Here is a 21,941-nt window from a genome sequence, read left to right as displayed (position 1 = left end):
AAAAATAACTTTTAGCAGTATTTATCAATAGATTTTGTAAGGCAAAAAATGGGAAATTTCATGAATTTATAACGTTCTAATTAAGAAAATCATAAGTTTTTCGGCAATTGTATTCAGCAGTTTTTAATAACGACTATATAAGGATAATAATGCGCTGATCAGATTGTGTAAATTGTAATCGCTTGCAACGTAGTGAGTGCACAAACTTAGCTCGAAATGTCTTTGGGGGAAAGAGACCTATCTTGAAGGCCTGATTAAGGTAACATAAAGTAACTTTATAAATGTGAAAAAATTCACACGCATTGCGTATATAACACTAATTGATAAACAAGAAAAAAAAAATTCAGTTTATCATTTCATTAGCCGGGAAAAAATTGTCAAATAACTTGTTGAAAACGCAATTTTGCTAGACTGCAGCCTTAAGCATTTGTGAGTAGATTTAGAGGAAATTAAGACTGGTGTCCCCTACCACGTCGTCTAGTTTTATTAATCAAAATACATATTGTATACAAGATTCCTACGTTTGATGCAAGACTCTTTGTCAAATAATAAAAAAGACGTGTGGCACTCGGGGACTGCCGCGGTAAAGCTATTGCATGCTATGCCTTCAAGCCACACCTCCGTGCCCGTCGGAGTGGGGAGCGTGAGGATTTTTCGTTACGGAATTTCTGGATTCGGTCCCCGCGCTCAAGGCCCGCGATAGAAGCTATGCAATAGCTTAAAAACAACTGTATAATGTTACCAATATTTATGTATCAGGTTACACAATGACAATACTAATGCAACAATACTAATAAGTAATCCTACTTCTAGAAATAGAGATGCTGTATAACTTTTCGTCAAATATAGATGTAAAAGCCAAACGTTTGACATGCGAATGATAACAAAATTTCCGTGAAACTTGTTACAGTAAACTTCGTCTGCAATTAATGTTTACAGGTTTGAGAACGTATTTAGTTGCTAACAACATAATAAGTATTTTGAGTTTTCGGAACTTCTGACGCGAAGTTGGTAACATTTCAAAACTAAAATAAAACTATAGTATTTAATTATATCAAGTTTCCTTTATGAACGCGCGCGAGGTACGTTTTAAGTTTTTCTTTGAAATTATTAAAGTTATTTCGAACAAAGTTATTGTATTAATGTTTTAAAAATTGAAGTACAACTTACAGTTCCATTGTTTTATTGTTTACACCAATCCTACTAATCTAATATTATAAAGGCGAAAGTTTGTGAGGATGGGTATGTGTTTGTTACTCTTTCACGCAAATACTACTGAACCGATTACAATGAAATTTAGCACACATATAGAGGGTAACTTGGATTAACACATAGAATAAGTTTTATTACGGAAATCCCACGGGAACGGGAACTATGCGGGTTTTTCTTTAAAAAGGCGGGCGAAGCCGCGGGCGGAAAGCTAGTATTTATATATTCTTTCTTCTTTAATGTTATAATAGAGATGTGGAAGGGACGCAATGTTTTATTATTAATTAATATATTTTATATTATTATACTTAATGTCAGTAAAGGTCTAATAAAGCTTTGATTTTAATTAATTACTCGTGAAAAACTAAACGCATATTTCGCTTTATTTTAAAAATAAGAAATATTGATAATAAATACCTTTTACCATTAAATCATTGATTTATTATTCTAAACCACTACTCGCAATATCAATTCCACGAAGTTTAGATTGCCAATATAAAAATAATTTATAACAACTATTTATTTTCAATATGAAAAGCAGTAATTCTGCGAACATTCTAAATCATAATTCCCAGTATTTTCTTTCAAGTCTATTTATATTTTATACCAAACAGCCAATTAAGTAGCAGCACTTAGAGAGCCTTAGCGAAGCAATAAGCTATAATAATTGGTACATCATTATCGACAACAGATCTAATCATATTTAAGCTGCTTATCCGAATAAAACAACGGCACAACAAAGACGAAGGGCTGGGTTCGCTTTGAAAGAGCTCGGTTTTCAGAGGACTGACTTCTCAAAGAAACGGAACAAAAGGGGCCCGTACTATGAACCCTGAGGGACGACCATTCAGAGAGTCACAATCACAAGCAAGCAAAAGCTTTGGTGTTTGATTTTCACTTCTGTCATTACGCGATTTTGGTATGTTTTCGTGTTTGGACTTTTGCGAGTTTGGAAAGGACTTTTAGGTAGGCGGATAGATATTGCTGTGAATAGATCTATTACTTATTCGGTTCTTGTATATTGTAAATATATTTTATTCAGGTATATCTTTAATCTTTTGTTTACAATAATAATATTTGTTATTTTCTCTGCTGGACATATGAATGGACAGATGAACAGAGTAATAGCGAAGCGCTTAGTGAATCTTCAGTAAGATAACTTTTAAACTTTCTTATACACTACATACCTACATTTTAAGTTAAGTTTTGATTAGGTACTTTTGATTGTAGAGATACTCTACATCCAACGTAAAACATAAAATTCAGAATAAATATATAAAACACGCATCGTAGTAAACCGAGGCCATAAATAAAAACCATTAAACCAAGCACATTCGGCACAGGGTAATTAAATTCAGACGCACCATTGTCACCGTTCGCTTTAAGCGCTCATAAAAATTACAATATGTTCGAGTTTTATTAAACACGAAGGTAATACTGGAGTTTCATTAGGTCTTTTAGATATTAATCTGTGGATTGCTGTGTACATTTTTGTTCGGTCAAGTTATGTCGACTTATATAGCCGTCATTAAACAGTAATGTTGTGAAATGATAGTTTGTCATGAAATACGAAATATGGTGGTTACATTTTTACGTTTTATATAATTTTTGTCTGCTATTTTGGGCAATGCTGACATTATCATGTTGAGCAACTAAACCTTTTCAAGATGTTTAAAATATTAATATTGATTATTAATCATTGTTTTAGGTCGATGGTTTCAACAACATTTTGTGAAACATAACCTTTTTAAGACGATGAAGATATAAATTATTCCATATATTAAAAAAGAAAAACAAATAAATGAAGCATTCGTATCTATTTTAACTAATGTGCAGTTGACCGTTAGACTGATTAGCTGATTATATTTGAAATTCACATCACAATTTGCGCATTTAATGTTCCATTGAACTCTAATTATAGTTAAATTTAACTAGGTACGTGATAACCGTTTGGGGATTTATGTCTTTTTATTACTTATAACGAATTGTAATGTGAAAATATTTTTTATATATATGTAGGTATTTATTTACCAAAATAAAATAAGGTATGTTCAATGTTCATATTTTTGCAAAAAGCCTACGACTAATGCTGACTTTATTATTAAAATAATATCTGTTAAACAGTATGAAAGTGAGTGTTTCTTGTATTTAAACGATAAACTTGATGAGTTTCCTATTTCAAATTTACTTTTTTTTATAATTTGGTGCATTATTATTAGTACATATTTTAATAAAAGGACCAATGCACTTGAAAACTGTTATCATAATTTTTAGTTAATAGTTTAGATCCGATGATAGAGTTATTTAAAATATTCAAGCTTCTGCTCAATTTTATCTCTTTTATATTAAGATATGCGAAATTGTATGTGACACAGCAATAGAAGTGAGAAAGACATATATATACATAAATGTTTAAAAAAATAGTTAATTTAACAGGCTTGTAGGCCTACAGTATATTTGAGAAATATTGTATGATTAAAATAAACCTGAATCAAAGTAATTAACAGGTATTTTATCAAAATTTAAAATCATATTCATAATAAAATTAACAATTAAAATATGACTAGTATTAATTAACCATACTCTGAACACCACGTATAACATAAAATTCTCAACTCACTACATTAAATACATATTAACGCTTTGAACGCAACACTGCAATTAAACTACACTACACACACGAAAGATTCATTAAAACATTTCAAATCATTAAAATGTAAACACATGTACATACGTCTTAAGATTACATACAAACTTCAAAGATCGCGTAACGCGTTTGATTATGTAGCGGATCGTGTAACCGTAGCGCTACGTCTACGCGCGGCGAGCCCCGTAACTCGACTGCCCGTTACTATAGCAGCAGACGGCTACGAGCTAAGCTACGGTTGTATATATTATGTCAACGCTAGCGGTGAAATATTCGCGGCAAACAGTCAAGGATTTTGATTGAGGAAGACGTTTTTGCTGAATTCGTAGCATAACCGATATGATGTATGGAAAAGAATACATGAAATATTTAGACGTAGGCACAAAAACAGGATGTTTTTTGTTTCTTAGACTGGTTTATAGGTAATTGTATTTATATTAGACGCAATTTATTTGATTTGACAAGAGCATCTAACAAACGCAACCCTGACGAAAATACGTTAAAACTGTCAGATTTAAAAATTGTACAGTATAATGATTCAAAAGCTCTATTAAAAGAGTATGTTTGAATGATAGGTATGTAAAGTTTGAAATTTTCTAGTACAAATATATCACAGAATGCATAATTTATGTGTATATTTATCAATGACACTATCTAAACATTAAATTAATAAAATTTTGGACTCAACTGAATTTCTTTATAAATTTTCCACCACCCACATACATTTTATTCCACTTTTACCTACCTTCCCCTAAAAATATGTTCTAAATAAAGATGGAGGTCAGTAAGACAATACATTTTCACGGAACTATTTACGTAATCTTTACGTAGGTACGGATGGTTGACAAGACCCTCATCCAGCCGACCCAAGCCGGAGGCATATTCATGCTTTTGTTAGCGTATGATTATTCCTTTCACATGTTGGGATTTCTCTTTAGCCGGGTTATAGTTATACGTGTGTATTATATGTATGTGTGTATAGGGTGTGCAAAATAAATGTTTATTTGGTAAATCAAAGGAGCCTTCAAGCACTTACCTTGTGTAAATTTTAGAAAATTGTGTTACTGTTTCATATAATTTTACCATGTAAGGAATTTTAAATAATTTAGATTATTACAGATATAATGCGAATTTGAAAACCATATTGTTCCTAAATATATAGTAAGTAGAAACAAAAAAACAACTGCATGCAAGGTATAACGATATTTTGCATAAAGCTCTCGAAATTTTTCCTGAACCGAATCAATAAAAATATATTCCTTCTAAACCTTTGGATCTAAAGTAACAATTCGACGTCAAATTACAACCCTATGACAGATGTACCAACAAATGACTTGTTCATAATTAATGAACCCGATACAATTCTATCAGGTATCACTTAAATATGCATTAAACCTTCACTTGATTGCTTTATTAAGGATTTGGTAAACAATTAATATTTCATTAGATATAAGGTGAGTTTATACAGTTCTAAGAAATAAAATAAAAATTATGAGCTTTTCGTAGTAGTAATTAAACTTTTATTTTTTGAAGTGAAACTTCTTTATCGGGGTTGTAAAAAAATTGAGTGTAACATTTTTCCGTTACGCGCCATCTTGTTTTTATCCCTACCACGCGTGATTGACGTATTTCTGTAAAGTTGCATATAGTAAATTATTTTTTGAAAAATAAGGTCATAAAGAAGATTCACTTCTTACGTGTGTACACTAGTACACGCACACATTTTTTTTTTAAAGTAAGGAAATCTTGCATAGCCTCACGGCCTCTGGGGAAGGGGCCGTGGGTTATGTCGGATTCCTACCGACCAAAACCCCACGGGGCCACGGGTATGGTAGAATTCTTAGTAGTAATTAAACTGAGATGACAGTATTACGATGACTTCCTATAAGGTTATATGCTGGTAGTTTGTCATATTGCAAATTTATTCTTGCTTATCGATATATCTTGCTTTCAAATAATAATAATAAAAACCAACGACTAAAAGATAGGGTGTACAAAAAATTTGTTCAAGTAATTCTAGTTCGTATTATTATATTGTATTGAACAAAATAATCATATTTTGCTGTATTCAGTATTTGATAAAAAAGCTCATGGTCTATGTACAGTCAATTAAGTCTATCACCGCAAAAGGCGCAAAATTATTTTTCAAACAACCTGTTACTACAATACCAACAAACAGGTGAAACTAATAAAAATAACAACTAATTAATATTACAATTAGTAAACAAATAAGTGCACTTTATTATTACAAATAAAATGCACCTAAATATATTTTTATTCCAGTTAGTGTATGCGGCGCCCACGACACGACCTACGTAACAAAGTATAAGGTGAGGAGTATTTCTTAGCAATTATTATTCATTATTTCGTAAAATAACTTCTATTTAGTGTGGGCGATTATCTGGAAAGGAAAATAGATGTTTACATTGAATAGGGTATGGTGAAATGATTGGATGAATTCATGAAAAACTAGCTGTGCTTCGCGGTTTCACCCGCGTGGCTCCGCTCCTGTTGGCCTTAGCGTAATAATGTATAGCTTTCTTCGATAAATCTATACTAATATTATAAAGGTGAAGAGTTTGTTTGTTTGTTTGAACGCGCTAATCTCGGGAACTACTGGTCCGATTTGAAAAATTCTTTCGGTGTTAGATAGCTCATTTATCGAGGAAGGTTATAGGCTATATATCATCGCGCTACGACCAACAGGGGTGGAGCCACGGGGGTGAAACCGCGCGGAGCAGCTAGTGGGGTATATAACACCGAAAGAATTTTTCAAATCGGACCAGTATTTCCTGTGATTAGCGCGTTCAAACAAACAAATAAACAAACTCTTCAGCTAATATTAGTATAGATACATATATTTTTGAAAACATACCTACAATTTATTCATCTTAATTACCATAATAAAGGTTTGTCTTTATTTTATCCCGCTCTACAAACATAATTCTCATACGATAGTTTTAAAACAATACACGAGTGTAGCAACGGTTAAAAACTAGTAATAAAAAAACACGAAATATCCGACAATTTAAATTCAATTCAAATAATACGTGCTTAAGAGTGTATTTTTGATAATTTCTTTTTATACTCAGATAATAAAAACGGTACACTGCCTTGGTTCGTAGCCAAGTAAGCCGTGATGTCAACTGCACTAAAAGTAATTTTATTCTTAGCTTAGCCCTCATATTAGCAGATAAGGGATTTAAGATTCCTGGTTTATGTCGAATTTGCAAGCAATTTAAGGTTTTAAATAGATAAGAAGATAGAGGATATTTGAACAATAGGTAAAAAGTCGGTTTGTAAAGAAAAGTAGCTGTTTTTTATGCTAACAGCATAAGCCAATATCCATTAATATAAGTCTGTCTGTTAGTACGACTGAATCGTAAAATAGATTTGAATCAATTTGACTGATATAATTTTATAATGGATACATACATTGAATTTAAATTTTTTATATCAGAGTGAGATCGGTAAACTAAAAAGAATATTTGGTGACCATGAAGGCCACAGGAGCATGTACGACGCTTAGAAATAGCCTGTATTTATTAAAGCCAAAGTACCAAACACATCGACAATATTTAAAACTAAAACACTAAGTCACCGCTATCCGCAAACTCTGCAACAAAATTCAGTCCACACATTCTATACATCTTTCCCCGATAGAGACAATAAATTGTATCGCCAGTGCAAACAGATTAACTCCGAAAGAAAAACTATTATCGTTACAGCTTCAATTAAGTACACCAAAGTTAAATGAAGTCTAGAAGTTTCGATTTAAACTTACTTCACTTGGACACCGCATTCTTTACCGGTTCTCTCTGTCTTGGCTAAATTGAACTCGATTTAAGAATTGTTTTTATTGGGCGATTGTGCTATCAATTAAGAAAAGAGATAAATAAATTATTAACATTAATTACCACACATTACTACAAGCACGACAAATTAACAATATGCAAAAGTACATAAACATTATCTACATTTAGAAGCGAAAACTATTTTGGAGACTCAGATAACCTTTTTTTTTATAGTGGGGAAATCTTCCAAAGATACCCACGGCCCCCGGGGAAGGAGCCGTGGGTTATGTCGGATTCTTACCGACTAAAACCCCACTGTGTTCCGTCGAGCCGCTTTAATGACGGAACACATAACCTACAACTTATTTATTGTTCTTACAATTGCCCATAAAAGCTACACAAGGCTTTAATTATTATATTTATACGTCTATCAACAATCTATACTTAAAGTACTTATTTCACAATTAAGTGTGAAACCAGGGCAAGCATGTAATATATAGCACAGTATTGACTCTACATAATATTAATATCAGTTCTATACAACTATTGCACACGACAGACTTCAATATGGTTTAATTCGGCGTCACAATAGTCGTTATCAATTCAATTGACTGATGTAATTTGCATGGCATAGAGAACATAATAGGTTATTAATTAAGATTTGGGACGACACGCTACCGTCCTAGTATAAAGAGCTACCGTTAGGGCGCGGGCACACGATGCGTTGCGGCGCCGCACCGCAAAGATTTCACCGTGTCAGTGGGCACACGAGCGGTGCGGCGCCGTAACGTTGTTCTGTCGCAGCGGCGTCGTAGCAGCGTTGCACAGCGTGTCCTTCCTTGTGACGCAAAACAACTGAGCGGTGCCGCTCCGGCGTCGCACCGCATTCACCCCTCCCCGCCTCGTCTTGGTGGTTACAAGTCCGGTGCGGCGCCGGAGCGCATCGTGTGACATGCCACAGATATTTCTATGTAAGACGACGCAGCGACACCGCTCCGGCACCGCACCGCCGCCGCAACGCATCGTGTGCCCCCGCTCTTAATGTAGGCTTTCCCGGAAAATTATACCGTGTATAAATGGACAAAACATTCAGGAGTACAATTTGAGTGACAAATAATGTCTTCGTGTTAATATAGAGCAAGGTGGAGTTTTTGTTCTTTAAAGTTGTTATTCGAAAACGATTTAAATTATTCTCCTTTGATTACTCATTTTTCGGATTCAAATGATTTTAAAGCTTTTCTTAAATTCTAATATATATTATAAAGGCGAAAGTTGGTATGGATGTTTGTTACTCTTTCACGTAAAAACTACTGAATGGATTTGAATGAAACTTTACCACAATATAGCTTATACATCAGAATAACACATAGGATAGGTTTTATCCCGGAAATCCCACGGGAACGGGAACTATGCAGGTTTTCCTTTGAAAACGCGGGCAAAGCCGCGGGCGGAAATCTAGTCTAAAATAAATATGTAAGAAAAGTCATTTATTAAAATGGAAACAAACGCATTAGTTTTTAGAAACAGATCAAATTATCATATTATTTAGTCGTATTTTGTTGCTAATAAATAAAGTATCACATTAGTGGAGGCTGAAATGATGAAGTAACCTACATATTTCAACCACGTTCTATACCAGAAAATTATATTTGATTTCCAAATAAAATATATTCAAACTAAAACTCATCTGAACCTATAATAAAAATTTTAATTATTCATATCATCACGAACTAATAACCATGAAAACCGTTTAACGCATGAGTAAAGAAAATATAAACTCAATTGTATCAGTAGTTATTGCTAAATACCACATTTTTCAAAGTCATTAATTCGCCCACTAAGCTGTTATTCAATACCACACTTCCATGATTGGTTTTCACGCAAATCTAAACCTTATACTACGACAATAAGTTTCAATTTTCGCTCAGTGCTATAAAGTAGAATGTACTAACCCACGCTAAGCGCAATTGACAAAGACCTTGAGTGATTTTCTAATAAAGGCTCAACTTTGAATGGTTTTGCATTCACGTGTAGGTGTGACCTGTTTATCGTGACCAGGTCAGGTCAAACTAAACAATTATGAGTATTATATAACCGTGATTAATGAACATGCTAATAAAATGTTACTGAAAGGTACAGAAAATTATTGTAAAAACACGATACTTAATATTGTACCTGAAATAAATAATACTGATGAGGTGTTTTTCTGTTGATCTTGTTTCTTTACAGCTTTTTACTTTCAACTATTGACAGAAATCGCCTTTAGTATGTTGGGTCGCCTAGATTGTAGAATCAACTGACGTTCAAATGTTTTAGTAACAAAAAGATAACAAAAGAAACACATAATAATTAATGAAATGATATCAGGACCTTATATGTATTATAATAATTAAGAGTATAGGTATAAACTGGCATTAAAATTTTTGTACTATTATCCTAAATAAGAATAATATACTTATTTTTTTATTTGTTAATATCCCATCTAAAAAAGTTTTTCGGCGTTACAAATAAGAACTTAATTTTATTTCTTCATTACTATCCTATCCTACTAATATTATTTAAATGCGAAAGTTTGTGAGGATGTGTGTGTGTTTGTTACTCTTTCACACAAATATTACTGAACCGATTACAATGAAATTTAACACACATATAGAGGGTAACTTGGATTAACATAAAGGATAGGTTTTATCCCGGAAATCCCACGGGAACGGGAACTATGCGGGTTTATCTTTGAAAATGCGGGCGAAGTCGCAAGCAAACCTGCATACATTTTCACATGTTAGCTATTTAAAACCCGCTTTTCCCTTTATTGCACGCCTCATAAGCGAAGCGTTGAGGTGGGTACTACTGTCACTTCGCGCAAAACATCTGATTTTTCAAACTTAAAATGTCTTTATGTATCATACATTGCACTTGTAAGATAATACATACACACACATATTAAGAAAAAACACTATTTTTAACGTTCATGATATTTTTGATGTCATTTTTGTTATTTAAACTAGTTAAAAAACAGTTTAAAAAAGTTCTGTCTTGGACGTCCGTGTGTCTGTATGTGCGGATCCTTTTTCTTGTTAACACGATAGCGACCGAAATACTTTACTAATCGAGTCTTTTTTTTTCTCTTACGCTTGAGTATGCTCAGGAATAGAACCCTTTCATTTTTCAGGGTCTGATTCGATGTGGTTTAATTGTTATTAAATAAACAAAAATAATAATTAATAAATATTTATTAAAAAAAAATTATGAGGCGTGCACTTTTGGATTTTCCAAATTATTTACCTCTACGTCTACGTTAAACTCATCTCAGTGATGTGGTGTCACTATGACCGTGTGCCGGTTGCTAAGCAACGGCACGTAGCTGAAATTAGAAAATTTCACCCTTTGAAACAAATTGCTAACATACCAATTAAATAACGTGTTACAGCTTTTAGCAAGATGTCGGAGTGTTTTATGCTTGTTTATTTTTGTGGTATTTTTAATGCTCACTAATATAAGATAGGTACCTACTATAATTGGTACCTACAGAGTTTAATTAGAAATACAGTTATTAAACGATGTGACGTCCTTTAATTTAATAAGTTATAGTCTTTGTTTTTGAAGTGAAACTTCTTTATCGTTGTTGGAAAAAAAATTAGTGTAACATTTTTTCGTTACGCGCCATCTTTTTCTTATCCCTACCACGTGTGCTTCGACGTATTTCTGTAAAGTTGCATATAGTAAATTATTTTTTGAAAAATAAGGTCATAAAGAAGTTTCACTTCTTACGTGTGTACACTAGTACCTACACGCACACATTTTTTCTTAAAAAGTCTGTTAAATACTTCTAATCATAATAAATAGACACACAAATATAAATTATTTGTTCATATATATAAAGTGTACCTAAGCCTATTCAGTATTCATGTTTTTGTAAGTAAATAAAATTGATTTCATCCGAAACTTATCAACAAATAATGTTTAAACATCACAACTAACAAAGACTTGAATATATTTCAAATCCTTTGAACTTTAAATTAAACTTCAATTTTAGTTCAAAGCTGAATACGGAGATATGGCGTAATGAATTCTCATATAATGACATTTTAGTTTCTATACAGCTCGGAAACGTGTGGAAATGATAATATTTTAAGCGGGAATATGGTTTGATTAAACCAGCGAGTGTCTCGTTTACAAAGAGTTTATGGTATTACATTTGCAGGTGAAGTTAATATGACACCAGGATTATGGAATAAGGTAGGGTTTTTAGTATTACGTTATATGGATAAATTCAGAACTTGACAGAAATTAGAAATTCGGAAAAAAAATCTTTTATGATGAAAATTGTGGGGATAACATTTTATATTAATTTTTCAATTTTAAGACTTAAAAAACAAAAATATAAAAAAATAAAAAAAGGTTCTAGCAGAGCGTGGTTTCGATCCACGGACCTCTGGGTTATGGGCCCAGCACGCTTCCACTGCGCCACTCTGCTTTTCTATTGCAATGTCGAAATTACCGTACTAAAGCTGAACTTCATCATATGAGCTAATGTGTACCATTATTGCGTCATCTTCGTAACGTGACTCACATGTGTAACAAATTATTATCACATTATTATCATAGGTTGGCAAATATAATAAATTTTTACTCGCATTTATATTAATTATAAAAAAAATAATCGTAATATTTTGCTATAGGTACCATATTATTAGACATTTTGTATGAACCGCTAGCCGCTAGCCGCTCCCCGGCTTCGCACTGGTTGGCCACTTGCAAAATACCTTTTATTTTTTTTATATAGTGGGGAAATCTTCCAAAGATACCCACGGCCCCCGGGGAAGGAGCCGTGGGTTATGTCGGATTCTTACCGACTAAAACCCCACTGTGTTCCGTCGAGCCGCTATGTGGCCGCGGGTATTGGTTAGAATTCTTCCGCGACACTTGCAAAATACCTATTACTACTTAGTTTACAAAGTTTTAGTTTTTGAGGTAAACTATAACAAACAAATCTATAATAGAATCTAGAAGTAGAAACTTATTAGACAATGAACTTTTAGACGGTTATTAAACTTTATACATATTACCCTTTTTACCTGACATGAATAATTCATAATTTTAAAATCAATGAAGAAACATGTTTGTTTTCATACACGAGGTTATCCAACCAGACCCATAAATACATCCCCCATTACGGCAAAATTAAAATGACCGCCTGATTTCCCTTAAAAAAACATGGACCAAAATGTAATGGAGAGAAGATTTATCCCCATATCCCGGTTCACAGGAGAATGTGAATATATTGTACAGGCTTTAATTATAAGTAATGTGGGGATTATCTTGTATCTGAAATTTTGTCGAGGATAAAACTCGTGGTCACTTCTAGTTGTGTGTAGTTATGTCATGTGTGGTTACTACTGTATGTAGAATGGACGTATTCAAATCTATACTTAATATTATATTTTATAAAGCTGAAGAGTTTGTTTGTTTGAACGCTCTAATCTCAGGAACTGGTCCGAAAAATTATTTCGGTGTTAGTAACCCATTTATCGAGCAAGATATAGCCTTCCTCGATAAATGGTACGCTATAGGAACTATCATCACGCTAAGACCGACAGGAGCGGAGCAATGCGGGGAATACCGCAGGGCACAGCTAGTATATAATATTTATAGACTTTAACAACATAGATGCTATTGAGGATTTGAAGAATATTGATTCTTATAATTCTAGGTAAGAAATATTATAAGTCTCAGTAAACTTATAGTACCTACATATAGAGTCCAGTATTACCTGACCTCTTCATACTTACCACTAATAACCTATCATTGAAAGGGAAATGGTTCATGCTCGACTAGATAAATCATGTCCAATTTAACTTGATCCCCACAGAACCCTATTTGCAACAGACACGCGGAACAAATTGAGGTCTTTGTAAAATGGTTCATGAAATCAGTGGTTTGGAAGAGCATGATAAGTAAACTGCGTTATGGATAGCTTATGGAATCGAAATTAATTTAGTTCAGTTACAGGAACTTCGGCTTTAATGCAAGTTAATTAAAAACTACAATTGTCTGGATTTTCTTTCAATAATGTCGTGAAAAGCGAAAGAATTCGTGTCGTCTGTTACTTTTTCATTGTTAGCTTTAATGGGATTGTAAATGTTCATACGGTTAAACTGCATTGTTATCCGCAAATGCATTTACATAATAAGGTTTTTATTTCGATTATTAGAGGAAAACGTTCTTATTTTTAAATACTATTTGTACATTTTCTGTTTATTTAGTAGTTGGATTCAGATATACAATTTCTGGATTCATACATTTTTCGGTTAAGTTTATTGGTATTAAGATGTTAACAGTGAAGTACCTAGTACCTAATTGTCATATTTTCGTATATCATGTTTATCTGCTTTTTAACTGAAATGAAAGTAGAAAAATATTTATTTTTTATAAGAGTGATTTCAATATAAATGTTATAGCTTTAGGTCTTGGAAATACACCTGTTAGTGACGAACAACGTAAATATAAAAGCATAATAAGAACGTTTCTATGAAAAAATAAAGCACAGTTAAAACACTTTGTGTATGAATGATTAAACCAATTAAGGGGAGATTTTTCCATATTTAATTCTAATACATGTTTGATACCCTGAGAGGGTTATTGTATGAAGCTTTTCTAGTTATAGCGGTGATTTTAAATTAGAGAGCTGAGCGGATTCGCGTTAACAAATCAGATTTTTATACCAAAATAAGCCCTTTCTTTCAGAAGAGGAACATTATGACAGATCAAAAACGGTTTCATATATAGCCCTATCAATATTTATCTTATGCTTTTTTATCGCAGTATTGCTCATCACAAGAAACTTTTAATTAAATATTTCAGATCACACTTCTTAAATAAGCTGTAATATTCCAATAACCAAAATAAAATAGATATTTAACACCAATACAATATTCTAAGACAATTTAAGCAAGCAAATATACCACACAAAAAATACACCATACACATAGAAAAACTACCATTGTATCTCACAACTTTCCTTCTCGCTCCTCTCATGTCCTCACATGTAAAATCCCTCAAAGCCCAGCATCCCTCGTGTCTGTCCGCTAATAGGACGGCAGAATTTACATAACCCTCAATTACAGCTGGATTTAAAGTGTCCGTCAAAACGGAATAAAACCGAGGACGTAACGAGTTAAAACTTTCCGGAGGTAGTGGATCGCAATGTACATTTTAACGGACTTTAAATTAAGAGAGGTTTTAAATGTATTGATGACATGATTAAATAATAACTATAAGGCATAAATAAATATAACTATAAGGAAAAAAATGAACTCACTGAGTAAGGTATGCTTTACTATTCTGATACCTAAGAACTTAACAATTTATCACATATTATCATTTATGAAAAACAAAGGTCGTTGTCAATTATTTACATGACTTAAATTCAGTAATTAACACTTCATAGTACAACTAAGATCGTATGTTATAGACTTTCATCCTTAGATGTGACAATACAGACCAAACCCAAGAATACATTAGCCACGCTAGTTATTTGTCCAGCAAATATTTGCTACAATTTGTCCAGTAGCCGAGTTAGGAATTACCTGGATTAGCATATTGATTGTTTACAGACGTGTCTGACCCCCTGGGGGCTTGACAGTGGGACTGCTAGATTTGCTTTGAATGTAGGGGACAATGTATGTGAATGCGTATGTGATTTCATCTTAATTTTATTAGAACTTCATACATCTTTAGATACAAGTGTTCAGAACCCAAATGATGATTTACAGGAATCAATCGAAACTTCTAATACATTATATGTTTTTAATAATAGTGATTATGGTGATAACTTACCTACTGCATCTATATATTCTATGGAATTATGATAGAAGTTGCAGGGGTTTTTTTATGTTTAATAATTATTAGTACCTATAAATGCACAAATCGTTCCATATTAAAATATTAACAACGAACTCCATACGTCTTTTAATTCCTAGGAAAGAATTTTACGATTAGATAATGTACGATATTAAAAACACCCATATGTGTCCTAACAAGCAGAAAATAAAGGTATAGTGCTCCAAAACAGTCTCGATCCAAACATCAATTTCCAAAGAGCCTAATGTAATTTGTTAGCACGTCAATCATAAGAGACGCAGGTGTGAAGCACTTACAAAGATCTTTTACCAGAACATTCACTAGGCTCCAATGTTGGCTCCGATGCACTCACAATTTTGCTAACATCATTATTCCTTAACGTTTTGGGTATTATAACCTCTAATGGACGTGTCAGTTTCTATCTTGAATTTATTTTGATATTCGTTGGTATCATTTTCTGTTCGGTTTGCAGTTTACACAATGTTAGTTAGACTTCTTTGTTTCGTGTTTGTTAATACATTTTTATTTTTAGTGACTAAAACAGTATTATCATCTGAATAATCATCAACATTACTAGAATACAATAAATTTAAATTAAATATATTTACAAGTTGTTTGTTTCATCGTATAATTAAATCAACTAGGTCGTGGATTGCTTCTTCTCTTTTCTAATTCTACAAAGTTACCAACCACAGTAAATTACGTGCGTTCACATATTTTTTACCTTGTCTCACAATTTAAAAAAGCTACAAATCATAAAAATCTGATAATTTCATAATTATCCTCATGTCTGCTAAAGGATTCATACATTCATGATGTATGGTCCGCATATTATCACCTACGGTAATTGCATTTCTACACCTGAATTATTGCCTAGGTTATGCAGACGGTATTGTCTGGGGCCATGTTTACGGTAGAATGTTCTAGCAAATATTGGATGTTTTAATGTTATCTGTGTTTCGTTACTTTAACGTGTGTTTGCTGTGACGTTTTGAACAATTAAATTCAGAATTAGATTTGGATCGAAAGGATCGAATCCTTCTGTTATTGTATTAATTATATCCGACTTTGAATAGGAAGAAGATTGTTATTGATGTAAAAGAAAAAAAAATGCATTTGAAAGGAGATTTAATATTTAAACGTCAGTAAAGCGAGAATTTATTATGTCACTGAATCCAAATATTTGTTTCCAGGATAATATTTATTGTCTTATTGCAAGAAGAGAATAAAACCTAATAAGTAAATAATTTGTTGTCTGAAGAGAGTAAACTTAGATCTCAGGTTCGTTCGTTCCGATATCGGTTTATGTGTTTTTAAGTTTGTTCAACTAGCTTCAAATATAATCTTATCAAATTGAATAGAGCTTACGCTAAAGATGTAATATTTCATGTTTAGAATGTTAGACATTTTCTCTTTCATATACTTATTAAAGTTATGTTGCACAATTTAATAGTTAGAGACTTTTGAGTAGATCACGCGAAATATTGTGGATAGAAAGCTAGACAATAATAAGTTTATCTTCTCAAATCAAACCACCACAAGACATGTCACAGTACTTCAAGATTCACAAATAAGAGAAACGCCTTTCGCCTTTTCAATAGTAAGTTTTGCAAATCTAAGCAAAGTTCTCACTTCCTCGATATTCGCAATTTATTTAAGTCCTGATAAATTGCCCCGGAACACGGATGCAATGTTCCCGCAATCCAAATTGCAATTTTATCGTTGGTTTTGATCAAAAACACATTTAAATGATTTATTTCTTTTACTTTGCTTCCGTAATACAATGTTCGGAATGTAACAATCATTGTTTAAATGTTTATTGCAGATAAGAATTTGAATGTCCCATTGGTGTGTATGATCAATGCTTTTTTGGTTCTTTGATCGATTTTCTTTGCAGGAAAGAGCTTTTTGTCCTGCTGTACAAGATATTTTTTGTAATATTAGAGCTGGAAACTAATTTGACACTGCTATCTATTCACATATTGATGTCTAAGTAATAAGAAAAAAAAACAATGGAGTTCCTGTAAAGTAATCTATCTGTTCATAAAATCGTTATTGAATTAAAATGAGTTTGGTAGACGTTGTCGTATTATTTAGATTGTTTTGGAACCTCAAATTAAATTGCCCAAATAGGATGAATATAGAAATAAACATATTTGACAGATATTGAGCAAAATCCAATTACTTTGTCCGTAGGCTTCGCTCAATCTTAATAATAAATTCGCTGAATAGAAAACAATATACTTCCATGACTAAACTAACTTTATCCCGCAAATAGAAATCTTGCAATTTCGCTTGATACCATACAATAAGGATAGATGAAAAATAACCATTGCAGTTTACGTACAAAGAACATAATTAATAACAAGGAACAAACGAAGCGGGCGAATATTGCACTGCATTGGAGAATGTTCACTAATTTTGATTATTAGCACTCCATATTCTCTGTCAAAAATAAATAATACTAGTGAAAAAATTACTTCGATACGTCAATTAGTTTCCGATTTAGAAGTAAAACAAGTTGTAAACGCCCGGTGATGGTGTGACGTCACACCACAACACGCTCAATCTGGCTCACTCAGTCCGCTAGCGATCGCGCGCCCGTGCCGTCGAAATTATAATTAAACTAGCGACCCGCCCCGGCTTCGCACGGGTGCAATGCTGATACTAAATACACTACAGAAAAAACCGGCCAAGTGCGAGTCGGGCTCGCGCACAAAGGGTTCCGTAGCAGCAAATATAATAAATTACAGTTAAATCAACCTATCTCAAAAACTATAAGAGATACTTTGATCAAACCAAAAATCGTTGAAAGAGTTAATTAGCATGCATCACCTCTATTTTTTTTAGAATTTTATACCCCGTAGTTATAAAAATAGAGGGGGGGGGACATACTTTTTACGACTTTGAGAGCTGATATCTCAAAAACCGTTCACTTTAAGAAAAATGTTTTTTAGAAAACTTTATATCATTTTAAAAGACCTTTCCATTGATACCCCACACGGGTATGTACATCGAAAAAAAAAATTTCATCCCTCAGTTACATGTATGGGGGGCCCCACCCCCAATTCTTTTTTTTACTATTTAGTGTCATATTTTTGTAGCGGTTCATACAACACATATTCCCATCAAATTTCATCACTGTAGTACTTATAGTTTCCGAGTAAATCGGCTGTGACAGACGGACAGACGGACAGACGGACAGACGGACATGACGAAACTATAAGGGTTCCGTTTTTGCCATTTTGGCTACGGAACCCTAAAAACTGTGAACGTTGTATACCTCTATAAAAACATAGCGGCCCGACCGGCCGGTACCGCCGCAAACGCTACGTCCCGCAATTTTTAAATCTGTAATATCTTCGCAAATATTCACTTAAATCATACGGTGTAAAGGGCCATATAGATCTATATTAAATGAACAATGTATTCAAGGTATTTAATTGGTTAAGGATTAATGCTGTATTGGTGAATATCGCTTCGAAAATTAGCTACTATTTGTCGTAAAAAGTAAATGACAAAAAAATGTTATTGTGGGTTATCCATAAGAGATAGACATATACCATCGCGGACTTTTCTGTAGACCTTTTCAATGTGTATAATACTTAGTACATTATTTTGATAAAACTCGTAGGGTTCAGCCTGCGTTTTCAATATAAGCGGAAACAATGTAATTTTTTACGACATCACATTAGAAACCTCAAAAATAACAGTACTTCTCCACTATTTAATGGATGTTATTATACATATAAACCTTCCTCTTGAATCACTCTATCTATTAAAAAAAACCGCATCAGAATCCGTTGCGTAGTTTCAAAGATTTAAGCGTACAAAGGGACATAGGGACATAGGGACAGGGAAAGCGACTTTGTTTTATACTATGTAGTGATACTTTTAAAAATGTCCAATCCAAATACCAGAAAATCATGTGTTGTTCCTAAATGTAAAAATACAACTACCAATTCGCCGGATAAGTTGTTTTTTTATAGTTGCAAAGGACGTAAGCTACATATTATAATATTTTGAGAACATTGCAGCTGTTTTGCGTTATCCTTTGTTTTCTATACAAGTTTTAATCTATACTAGACTGTGCTTCTGCTCTGCTCGTATGGGCTAAGTATAGGTAGATGGCTAGTAAGATTTTTTCTTGTTTTAAGTTGAGAATGATATGGAGAACTATACTAAAATATAAGTTGGTCGGGGGAAGAATTAAACAAAAACAGGGTATAGTTCCACACAAATTCAAATGTCAACAGGAAAATGAAGATAAACCTCAGAGATCAGCAGTGCAAAAACGCAATCGTATAGAATATTTTGAGAAACTATTAAATAAAGATGAAACTTTGGCATGACTGTTATTTTATTAAACGAATAATAATTACTATTATTGGACTATTAACGAAATTCGCGGACGAAAACCCATCAAAATACTGCGGAAGCTATAACACCTACTACAGCGCTGCCGACTTGATACTGTACGTATAAAGCAAAATTACCAATCTTCTATTTGATGATACGTGATGAAACCAAACGTTTATCTCGAGAAAAAAAGAGCGCCAAAAGTGGTTTATCGCAGATAAAACCAAAACTAAAAGTAATTACACAAGATGCTCTGACAAATATCTTGCAAATGTTTTAATATAATTGTTTATGAAAAAAAAATCATAATAAGTATTACCATGTCAAGTAGAAAACGTAAAAGTGTGAAAATTAGAGCTAACTTGGTGATTTTTTTTATCGAGTAAATTTTAATATTTTATGTTTTTGATTAAACAGAATCGTTGAACATATCATCTAGTTTGATATATATTTTATTTTTTAGATTTGGTCTTGAATATTACACGTATCATCCAATAGAAGATTGGTAATTTTGCTTTATACACACCGCGCGGGGACGCGGCCGCGCGGCGCGTTGTGACGTGACGTCACAAGCGGTCACGTGACTATTAGCGGGACTCGATATTTTTCGAAACTTTGAATGCGTATTAAATCAAAACTACTTGGTATTTTTGACTACGACAAAAACTAGTGTATTTGTATACATACAGGCTTTACTGAGACACAATTTCAAGGGATTTGGCATACCTAGTAACATTCTTCATTGAGATAGGAATTTGAACTCTATCCATATGGATTCGAAATGAATATCGCGTATCAGTTATTAAAACTTCCGCCTGCTTAAATCGAATCAGAAATTGATGTAGCAGGAACATGAGCATCTTATATCATCAGTGATATGACAGGAATGTGGTTCTTATTTCTAGGTGGTTAATGGGGTTTTTCGTTTGGTATTGGATGCAGTTATAGCACTCCAAGGATGTTCTGAAGGAAGCACGGGCGGGTAGGTTTCAATTGATAGCAATAGTGGTTTGAAGTATATTGTATTCGTTGGGAGCTGTGTTGAATGGTTTATGGAACTTATTGTTCTTCAGCATTGTTCTCGTGAGAAACGGCCACCTGTTAGTTGTTACGTGTTCTGAATTAAGAAACTCTAGTATATTTTCTTTGAATGCAAGCAAACAATTACAACAACGGTGCAATAATTTTGAAGTTATTGTTACAGAGAAAGAAACACTGCAATTTTACCAGATTACTCCTTTTTCTTTTTATTTCCTCATTTGACAATTATCAAAGGGTACCTTCACAACAAACAGAATCAAGACTATTTATTATACAAGTAAAGAATCCAATTTCATTTTTCCCCCAATTGAATGAATTTTAATGAGAATAAAAGTCAAATCAATTTTCTTTTGAATCTCGAAATATGAAAATTTAATAAGACACTCTGTTAGCATTGATAATATCATATTACCTTGAAATTTTGTGAAAAACGATTTTTTTTAGAATTAATTTTACTTTTTTCTCTAATTTTGCCAATTAAACTCAACATTGGTAGTCGATAAACAAGGGAAATTTATTCGTGTACAAAGAAAATCATGTACAAGTACAACTAATGATACAACTAATATACAACTGTACAACATATTCATAGATACGAAGAATTCAACCAAGTTAAACAACCAACAACGAATAATTTTAATTTTAAACACCCAGTACAAAATAACTACAACAATAGTTGTACTGTACAAGAAACACCTGCTTCCAGAATTGTTACAATTCACACGTATCCCTTTGTTTAGTGGTTGCGTTACAATAAACCATCATTTTACAAATAAATTTAGCACATATACGGGAATTGTAGTTTTAATGCTTGGAGACAATAGTGGGGTAATATTTTTATTGGTTCTATGTGAGGTTCATTTTGAACGGAGATATGTGAACATTATATTGTGAAAACGTATGTTATTAGAAAATCAATCTATGATTGATAAGAGTCAGAGATAATTGTGGCCTAACTATGCTGCCATGTATGTAAATAATTAAATTTAACTTCTTCAAAAGAATTAACTCAATTAAAGTGAACGATAACA

The 21,941-nt window shown here is 32.9% G+C and overlaps 1 protein-coding gene and 1 non-coding gene across 13 annotated transcripts in view; both read right to left on the bottom strand.

Annotated features, from left to right (window-relative positions):
• LOC149487219 (uncharacterized protein CG43867) overlaps nucleotides 1-21,941 on the bottom strand; it is a 251,570-nt gene that overhangs the window by 108,309 nt on the left and 121,320 nt on the right. The gene's annotated exons all lie outside the window — the stretch shown is intronic.
• Nucleotides 12,053-12,124, bottom strand: TRNAM-CAU (transfer RNA methionine (anticodon CAU)). Its single transcript has one exon. It is a non-coding gene; the product is annotated as a tRNA-Met (tRNA).

The sequence above is a fragment of the Colias philodice genome, chromosome 7 (assembly GCF_061535455.1).
Source record: "Colias philodice isolate Cphi_HAF_F1 chromosome 7, ilColPhil1 Martin Lab GWU primary, whole genome shotgun sequence".
Classification (NCBI taxonomy): Eukaryota; Metazoa; Arthropoda; class Insecta; order Lepidoptera; family Pieridae; genus Colias; species Colias philodice.
This window is presented reverse-complemented; position numbering and strand designations above follow the sequence as displayed.